Raw genomic sequence first — 10,412 nt, forward strand, 5'->3', positions numbered from 1 at the left:
GAGGTTTGTAGTAACATCATCGTTTGCTTGGAGGTGGTGGCCGAAACGGCTTCGAACTCGCTGCCACACCTCCGCTTTTCGATGCACTCCAACCCACTTCGGACCACTTTGACTCCATTGTAAAGATCCGTGGCTTTTGCCTGGAGTAATTTGCTTGGAGGATGGAACAAGAAGACAGGATTCTGTGCACCATGTTGGCGATAAACTTAAACCCGGGGTCCATCATTTCCTTAAGCAGCGCTGTAGCCTCGAGTCTTACATCTGTGTTGTACGAACACGTGCATTCGATGTCAGAGAGGAACTTCACAATGCTATCACAACTTTAACAACCCCTGATACAGTAGCCAGTTGCCCAGTCCATTCTCTTCCTATGAACTAGATGCTATTAAATTACATTTTTTGTACAGAGAATCTGCAACTAGGGTAGGATTCTAGGCTAACCTGGGCTGGCTCCACTGTTCCAAGATCGTCATGAACATTCGGAGGTGCAGGGGGCTAACGAGCCATTATCCTGGCGCAGAGATAGCTGGAGCTCAGCAGCATCATCGCTTGGTGGAGGCCTCTGTGGTGGTTTGATGCTGCTGCTGCTCATTGCTTTCCTACTCCATTAGCTTTGTTTGGGAAGCCAATTTCTGATATCCATCATTGCAGCTGGTTCGAGCTAGCTAAATAGGCTAAGGCTAATAACACTAATGCTTTTTACAGCTAGCTAAGAAGCTAACTTAACTCTGTATTGGTGGTGCGTGAGTGAGGCAGAGTTGAGTGAAGCTGCTTCAATGGTAAACTTGACCCCACCCTTATAAATTAAAAAATCAATAATTACAGGTGGAGGCCTATCAAGTTATTCACTTAGCCTACCACAGATGAGAAGCATTGTATCCCACTTTTTATGGAAACCCAAAGGAGTCATACATAACCACCCCAGTGGCTTTCCAATTCCAAAGCCCTCCTACACACACCACGGTGCGCTCTGTCCATTGCGCTGACACAGGACAGTGGAGATACAGATTTTGCACAAACCTGTCACTCAATCGCTTTAACTTTTTTAGCAATTTTTATATAGGGACAATAAACTAAAACTGAGGGGGCACAAGTTTCAACTGAGGGGCCTATGCCCCCCTTTCCCCCCTTGTGAAGCCGGGTATGTATTGACCATTTCTACAGACCACAATATGTACTGACTACAACCCTCTGGGAGATTAAGATGAGCAGAGAAATTCTTTCTCTATCTTGGCCCAGGTGTTTGAAGGAAAACAGCCAATCTACAGACCACATTCAGGTCAACCATCTTTGATTAGTTTGATGGGCATTAGTGGCTACATTTGGGAGATATTGTGATGATCGAAGTCACTACCAGTAAATTAAATATGAAGTGGATCAACCTATGTGCTGCACTTGTGACAGATTTGTTGGCAGATTCACAATAATGTACCTTGCTAGAATTGACAATGGTCTGTGGTTGTGTAGATGTTGTTAATGATGTGGGTTTTAAACCAGTTTGTTCAGGAGGCAGTCTTACAGAGTGTTCAGAAGCTGGGTGAGAGACAACCACACATGTGATTAGGACTCATCACATTCAACAATCAGGTGTAATGTTTAATCCGTTTCCCATTGACATGATTGACTATTTCTGAGTGTTGATATCTAATGAAATTGTGTTTTCATGCTCTTTACATTCATTGGCTGTAGGTATTAAATCTGTATTTTCTGTGTGACATTTCACAATGCGGCTGGTGGGAGGAGCAATAGGAGGACAGACTCATTGTAATGGCTGGCATGGAATTGTGGTTTCCATATGTTTGATACTGTTCCATTCATTCCATTCCAGGCATTACAATGACCCTATCCTCCTATAGCTTCTCCCACTAGCCTCCACTGATTTTGAGTCAATATTTGGACGCATTCATCCAATATTTGGCTGTGAATCTAAAGTTGTTTTGATAAGTATATTAAGATCATCCACTGATTGTCTTGCCAGGTGACTGCACGGATAGGAACATTTCTCCTCGCGTTCTTAGTGGGGTGCCGAGATTCTAAGGTAATACGAGAGAGGCAATAAGGGAACAAACAAACTCTACATTTTAATTCAAGGGCCCATGTGGTCCAAGAGCAAATAAGCCATGGACTTATTTTAAAGCTGGTCCAATGAAAGAATAATTTAATGAAATAACGGTGTGTTGACACTCTTCTCTTTTCATTAAAAGATTGTCTAAGAGTGGTGCCTCGGGTCTAGGTCCCGCTTGTAGCCATAGCGATGGCATCTCGGGAACCAGGGTCAAAAGCCAGACAGTCCTATTGTTTCAGTGCCCCTGAATACATACTATATCTGTCTTGTTTATGACATCGTACCATTGGAATATATTGTCGTCTTCCCAGGTGATGATTTGCACCGACGGAAAGGCCTACACAGACCTGGGGAATCTGGAGGTGGAGGACAACAATCAAGCACGATATTTCCTCTACTCCACCATCTTCTACCAAGACCTGGGCGAGTATGCTGCTAGTCAGATGTTGGTGCAACTCTACTGTCTTCACTCGCTCAATTTTCACTTCTATTTGAGTATCACAGTGCAGTGGAGAACCTATTTTACCTTGGATTAACACATTTTCATACAGGCTATGTTGATAGTCTTTAAGGTGTTAACAGAAATTATATGTAGTTATTGAATACTGTAAGCAATCACTTATGTAACCCTTTCTCTCATAGGGTGACAGTGGCAGTGTTGGCCATTGAGGGGGAAGACTGCAGACTTGATGAGCAGGGGAGACCAGCAGATCATACAGGCGGAAAGGTTTGTGATACATAAAGCAGGGTTCTCCAACCCTGTTCCTGGAGAGCTACCCTCCTGTAGGTTCATTTCAACCCCACTTGTAACTAACCTGATTCAGCTTATCAACCAGCTAATTATTAGATTCAGGTGCGCTAGATTGGGGTTGGAGCGAAAACCTACACCACGATAGCTCTCCAGGAACAGGGTTGGAGTGCCCTGCAATAAAGAATCTTACATTACGCTCTTTCGTGCTTTGTATTTTTGAGCTACAAATCTATTTGGCTTGCTCGTGATCAGAGTCAGTTGTGCAAGATGTGTCTTTTAATATGGTACTGTATGTGTCTTCTTTTCCCCCTAGGTGGTGATAGCAAGTCCACATGAACTACACACTGAATTTGAGATTATAGAGAACAGGACGATAGCTACACATTGTAGTGTGAATTTGCGGCTCCCAACAGCTCTGTAAGTGTTGAATTACACATCGGTATATTAATTTGTATTTAAAAATATAGTATATGTACAGTGGGGCAAAAAAGTATTTAGTCAGCCACCAATTGTGCAAGTTCTCCAACTTAAAAAGATGAGGCCTGTAATTTTCATCATAGGTACACTTCATCTATGACAGACAAAATGAGAGAAAAAAAATCCAGAAAATCACATTGTAGGATTGTTAATGAATGTATTTGCAAATTATAATACATGGCCCCATTCAAAAGTAAAAGTACAAGTATAAATCATTTCAAATTTATTATCAACAGGTTAAGTAAAGTAGACGGACAAATGTTCTTGTTATTTTTATTTAGAAATAGTGTCGGAGTGTGCCCCTGGCTAAGACAGAATTGACAAAGAAACATTTGTTTAGTGGGTCCACCAGTGTAGAGGCAGTGGGGATGACTAGACATGTTCTCTTGAAAAGTATGTGAATTAGACCACATTTTCCTGTCCTGCTAAGCATTCAAAATGTCAGGGAAAATGTATGTAGTAAAAAATACATTATTGTCTTTAGGAATGTAGCAGCGTAAAAGTTGTCAAAAATATAAATAGGAAAGTAAAGATACCCCCCAAAATTACTTAAGTTGTACTTTAAAGTATTTTTACAAAAGTACTTTACACCACTGGCCTTCCTGTGGCGGTCCTCATGAGAGCCAGTTTCATCATAGCGCTTGAAGGTTTTTGCGACTTTCAAAGTTCTTGAAATTCTCCAGATTGACTGACCTTCATGTCTTAAAGTAATGATGGACTGTCGTATCTCCTTCCTTATTTGAGCTGTTCTTGCCATAATATAGACTTGGTATTTTACCAACTAGGGCTATTTTCTGTACACCACCCCTAACTTGTTATGACACAAATGATTGGCTCAAACGCACTAAGAAGGAAAGATATTCCACAAACAAACTTTTAACAAGGCATACCTGTTAATTGTAATGCATTCCAGGTGACTACCTCATGAAGGTGGTTGAGAGAATGCCAAGAATGTGCAAAGCTGTCATCAAGACAAAGGGTGTTACTACATGATTTCATATGTGTTACATAGTTGATGTCTTCACTATTATTCTACAATGTAGAAAATATTATAAAGAAAGAAAAACCCTGGAATGAGTAGGTGTGTCCAAACCTTGGACTGGTACTGTACGTTATAAAATCCAAGCTAACAATTTAGGCTATATTGCAAATGAGTGTTCCCTTGAATCAACACCTACCCTAAGTGTTAATTTCTATTACAGTGCTCCAGACTAACATTTCCCCTGGTGTCACAAACTTTTACAGTTGGTGGCACCAGCCCATGATTTGGTCAGACTCAAATCATGAGTATTCATCTTATACAGTCATTCATACTGAGGTATAATAAATAAAACACTGGAGGTACTCATCCTTGCAGGAATGCATGATTATAAATATTTTTATGTGCACCTAATACAGATTGTTATGAATTTTGGGTTGACAATTCGTGTAATATCGACTTTATTTGTTTAATAGAGATTAATTACATACATATTTATGTGCACTAACTAATATCATAGGCTAATTAATTTGGGGTTCAACATCTGATGAAGTTACAACTCAAAACACATCAACTAGATTGCTAATGCAAAAAAAGAAAGAATAGCCACGTATTCAGCCAACAGTAAACTTGATATCCTAAAAACACTTTGCAGTTGTAGGCTACTACCCATGAGACCTATGCCCTTGTAATGGCAGGTGCACATTTGACATCTGTCCCTGAATCAGTCTAATACCTACATGTTTCAAGAAGACCACCACTATGTTTCAAGTAGACCACCCTGTCCAAGAACGCCAAGGTAACCTGTCTAAATGACTATCGCCCTGTAGCACTCACATCTGTAGCTATGAAATGCTTTGAAAGGCACACATCAACATCATCATCCCAGACACCCTGGACCCACTCCAATTAGCATACCACCCCAACAGATCCACAGATGCCGCAATCAGATCCACAGATGCCGCAATCTCTATTGGGCTTCACACTGCCCTTTCCCACCTGGACAAAAGGAACACCTTCGTGAGAATGCTGTACATTGACTACAGCTCAGCGTTCAATACCATAGTGATGAGCTTAGAGGACACTAAGCTAAGGACCCTGTGATTAAACACCTCCCTCTGCAACTGGATCCTGAACTTCCTGACTGGCTGCCCGCAGGTGGTGAGGGTAGGCAACGTGGGAGCCCCTCAGTGGTGCGTGCTTTGTCCCCTCTGGTACTCCCTGATCACCCACGACTGCACAACTACAACACCATCATTACGTTTGCTGATGACACGATGGTGGTTGGCCTGATCACCGACGACAATGAGACAGCCTACAGGGTGGAGGTCAGAGAACTGGCCGTGTGGGGCCAGGACAACAATCTCTCCCTCAACATCAGCATGACAAAGGAGCTGATCATGGACTACAGGAAACAGAGGGGCAAGCACTCCCTCATTCAAATCGACAGAGCTGTAGTGGAACAGTCGAGAGCTTCAAGTTCCTCAGTGTCCACATCACTAAGGACTTAACATGGTCCAAACACACCAACACAGTCGTGAAGAGGGTACGACAACACCTCTTCCCCTCAGGAGGCTGAAAAGATTTGGCATGGGTCCTCAGATACTCAAAAGATTATACAGCTGCACTATTGAGAGCAGTGATGCCAACTTAGCAATTGTATTGCTAGATTTAGCAACTTTTCAGACTACCCTGGCAACTTTTTTATCAAACAGCACCCCAGCAACAAATGTAGCTACTTTTAAAAATGTATTTGGCATTTTAGCAACTTTTGAAAAGTGACTCAAATGCTAAAATGCACGTATTTTCCCTCAATGACACAAAAACAATTTTCTCTGTCACAACACACGTGCCTGGCTGCAAAAGTGCACTGTGAGTGACGTCAGCAGAAGGTCAGCAGCAATTTCAGTACTTTGCAAATCATTGTTGGCTGACTGCAGCAGCAGTAGTACGGGTTCGACGAGCCAAACCCAATGAATGTAGTTGGTCACGAATGTTTGATCTTGAACAGAACTTACAACATCAATCAACATGTCTCAATCAAAATTGTACAGCCAGAAGTACAGAAAAGAGTGGGAGTCTGTACCTGAACAAATGTCAAATCATATTTTTCACCGAGTTGGCCAGCCAATTTGAGTAACGTTATTGTGTATTCTACGTAATGACGCAGTTTTATCACGAAATGACATCACAACATCATTTTAGCAACTTTTAGCAACAAACCAACCTGCCTCTAGCAACTTACCCTGACAATTAGTTGGCAACACTGACTGAGAGCATCTTGACTTGCTGCATCATTGCCTGGTATGGCAACTGCTTGGCATCCAATCATAAAGCGCTAGAGAGGGCAATTTGTCATTATTTGAGCATTGTTTGGATGACATCACTGAGTACATCACTGGGGCCGAGCTCCCTGCCATCCAGGACGACCATACAAGGGGGTGTCAGAGGAAGGCCCTAAAAATTGTAAAAGACACCAGCCACCCAAGTCATGGACTGTTCTCTCTGTTACCGCACAGCAAGCGGTACCGGAGCGCCAAATCTGGGACCAAAAGGCTCCTGAACAGCTTCTACCCCCAAGCCATAAGACAGGCAAACAGTTAATCATATGGCTATCCGTACTACTTGCACTGGCTCTCCTTTATCTTGAGCCTCCCGAGTGGCGCAGGGGTCTAAGGCACTGCCTCTCAATGGTAGAGGCGTCACTACAGACCCTGGTTCAATCACAACCTACCGTGATTGGGAGACCCATAGGCCGGCACACAATTGGCCCAGCATCGTCCGGGTTAAGGGAGGGTTTGGCCGGGGTAGGCAGTCATTGTAAAATAAGAATTTGTTCTTAACTGACTTGCCTAGATAAATAAAAATGAATATGTACACTCACTGGACTCTACCCACTCACATATACTACACTGACACTCCAACACACATACAGTATACAAACACACTCACACCTTACATAAGCACACACACACACACACACGCATATTGACGCCACACACAGACACACTCTTCACATACGCTGCTTCTACTCTGTTTATTAGATATCCTGGTTGCCTAGTCACTTTTACCCCTACCTACATGTACATTTTACCTCAATTACCCCAACTACCTCGTACCCCTGCACATTGACTCGGTACCGGTACTCCTTGTATATAGCCTCGTTATTATTATTTTATTGTGTTACTATTTCCTTTCCTTTAAAAAAATAATATTTGTTCATCTTTTCTTATTTTTTAACTCTGCATTGTTGGGAAAGAGCTTGTAAGTAAGCATTTCATGGTAAAGTCAACACCTGTTGCATTCAGTGCATGTGACAAATACAATTGTATTTTAATTTTATTTGATCATCAATAAATATTTTAGTGAATTGACAATCATAAATTCTAAATGGCAAACCTAGCACTCTCACACCAGCGATATATTTTGAACAGAGAAACATGACTTGTCTGGAAAATGCCCTAATTCTTCCTTCCACTAGGTGTGTAAAAGGAGAGAGGCTGGGCAAAGGGCGACTAGAGAGGTGGGCAATGTGGCATCAGACACTGAAATCGCCTTCCAGTTTGGAGTGAAGGAACAATGATTCACAGGGAGAGGGTGGGAATAGGGGGATAAAGAGGAGGAAGTCAAAGAATTAAGGGATTGTGTACCAGATTCACCAGAGGATGAACCTTTAACTATCTTTCGCTGATATTTAGTGACAGCCTCATTGGAAGGTGGCTGTGTATCTGTCCAGCTGCAGCTGAGGTACAGACAGAAGGACGAGCACACTGCATCAGAGTACTGATTGCAGACAGGCAATATTGTGAAACTCCCAGAACTCATGACATGTATGTTCAAAATACCTTTTGTTGGTAGTTTGTCTACCAGAAAGACTAGACCATCAGCCTTGGTTAAAGTCAAAGAACATTTTAAACATCACAATCCCGTTTTTGGAGGGACTAAAGCAATGTGATAAGGAGAATGATGATGAGAACCACCATGTTGTTTGTCATAATAGTAAAGCTGTAACTCTCCTCTCAGCTCAGCGGTCCCCTTTCTCGCTGTTTCTGGCCACCATTCAGCTCAAGTCATCCCAGGCCAGCGCCATTTTAGCTGTCAGGGGCCGCTTCCGAGACACCAGGAGAGAGTGGGAGATGCAGAGGAAACTGATAAAGAGAGCCCTGTGAGTGACTATTTGGTGAGAAGGCTGACAGACAGCAGCAAGTGGGTCCGTGTGTGTTTGAGGAGACAGTGCCTCAGAATGGGAGCTAATTTTTGAGTGAGACTAACAGGATTCACATTAGTGAACAAAGGTCTGTTTTTTTATTTGTGTGTGCCTGTGTGTCTTGGCTGGTCAGTTTTGCAGTACATAGACATTTGTCAACTTGGGTTCGATTATAACAAACCTAATGCAATGGTGAATCTAAGCATTGCGGTAGCTTCAGGGGTCCGTAGGTGTGTCAGAAATATTATGGGCGCAATAGCTGGCGAGGCGTTAGCACGAAACAGCTGGGTTTGAATGAATTAACAAGTTGTAGGTGTGATGAGGACTTAGCCATTCACTGGCAAATCAAAGCCTTCCATGGCTTAATATTGCATGTGTTTGTCTCAAGTTCTATCGGTTAATGATGGTCGTGTGTTGGAAAATTCTCATCCTAGTCCATTGTGGATTGACGCTACAGTTTATTAAATCGCATAGGCTCCAGTAAAGAGTGAGAGCAACAGTAACAACAAACAAAAAACATCCAGTGTTTGCTCAATATGTTTGGACATTTTAGTAGTTGGCTTCAATTAGGCCTTTATGCATCGCACTTCTCCTCCAATAAAAAATACTAGGCTCCTGTAAATTGTATTGTATGCGTGAGGCACGTTCTCAAAAAGCAAGATATAACCCATGCCAACCATTGATTTGGCCTGAACATTTTGAATATGTTTGTAGGAGCGCTTCTTTGGTAACCGGAATAGAGGTGCTCTTCGGAAATGGATACAAGCCGAATGGAGTAGGCCAATGCACTGCAGGTAGGCCTATGTGAATTGTGAATAATGCAAAAGCATGATTGCAGAAGCCTCACAAGTAGAACATTTAGAAATATTTTATGGATAGGCTATGTGGGTAATGCATGGCCAGGATAAGAAAGACACCAAATGCATTGTTGTTAAACCAGCTTTCGTTATAGTATGGTAAGGGTGGCTTACAAAGTTGTTTTTTTAATCAAATGAAACAGAAAAAAAAGCAATTGTTACAGGAACATAAATGAAATATTTCTAAATACCAGTGTCACATCTTCTCTAGTTCCATGATGGGCATTTAACCTACATAGAGGGGGTTTTATGCACATTCAAAATAATACAGGAGCTGGCTAAAATAATGTACTGTAGCCTACATAGATAAAAGCTCACATGCAAATTGGGGGGAGAGATATTTTTAAACCATAAGGGCAGCCTGCATTTCAAATTAGGGAGGTGTTAAACAATTGAAGTGTTAATGAATTTACCTGCAAAAAAGCAGAGAACAATTCACACAAAATGCAGAAATAATGATGGTGGCTTTTATTTTTCCATGTTTCTTACCCCGTACCCCTATCAGATATATAAAAATGCATGCATGGTAAATTCCTGGGATTTTGGTCCGTGTACCCCTTTCAACTGAAACGTTTTTCCGCCAACTTTAGCATCTCGCCAACTTTTTGCAGACCTTTTTTAAATCTGAAAGGTATTGCCTGGGACAAAGCCTGTACTTCTATTTCCGCCAACTGGCCTAATCATGATTGCGGGAAAGTTCTGGCTACTGCTTAGTATGATATTTTAGCGACCCGCACAGACAGCTGTGTGTTATGTGTTAGGCTATTAGTTGGTTGTGTTGTACTTACCAGTACCCAGTGTTCGCGGGGTCCGACATGCCAATCAACCTGCTATCTGCCAATCACGGGAATGCCTGGAATGTTCTGATGCCGGGAATCCTGGTGGTTGGCAGAGTGGCGTGGAGTGGGGTTGGGCAGGGGGATGGAGCATTTGAAGTTAAGACCAGGTTTAGCCATTGTTCTGTCTCTTACGTCTGGGCTTCACAAAAGAAGGTGATGGTTGGTTTGTGGGGTATCTCTCGTTTATTTGGCGTGGGCTACGGCCAAACAGTAGCCTGTGAAAAGTTGGGTTAATAA

General features: G+C 42.3%; 1 pseudogene; it reads left to right on the plus strand.

Annotated features, from left to right (window-relative positions):
- The first annotated feature begins 471 nt into the window (after nucleotides 1-471).
- Nucleotides 472-8,441, plus strand: LOC135524952 (uncharacterized; annotated as a pseudogene).
- The last annotated feature ends 1,971 nt before the right edge of the window (nucleotides 8,442-10,412 follow it).

This window comes from Oncorhynchus masou, chromosome 31 (assembly GCF_036934945.1).
Source record: "Oncorhynchus masou masou isolate Uvic2021 chromosome 31, UVic_Omas_1.1, whole genome shotgun sequence".
NCBI lineage: Eukaryota > Metazoa > Chordata > Actinopteri > Salmoniformes > Salmonidae > Oncorhynchus > Oncorhynchus masou.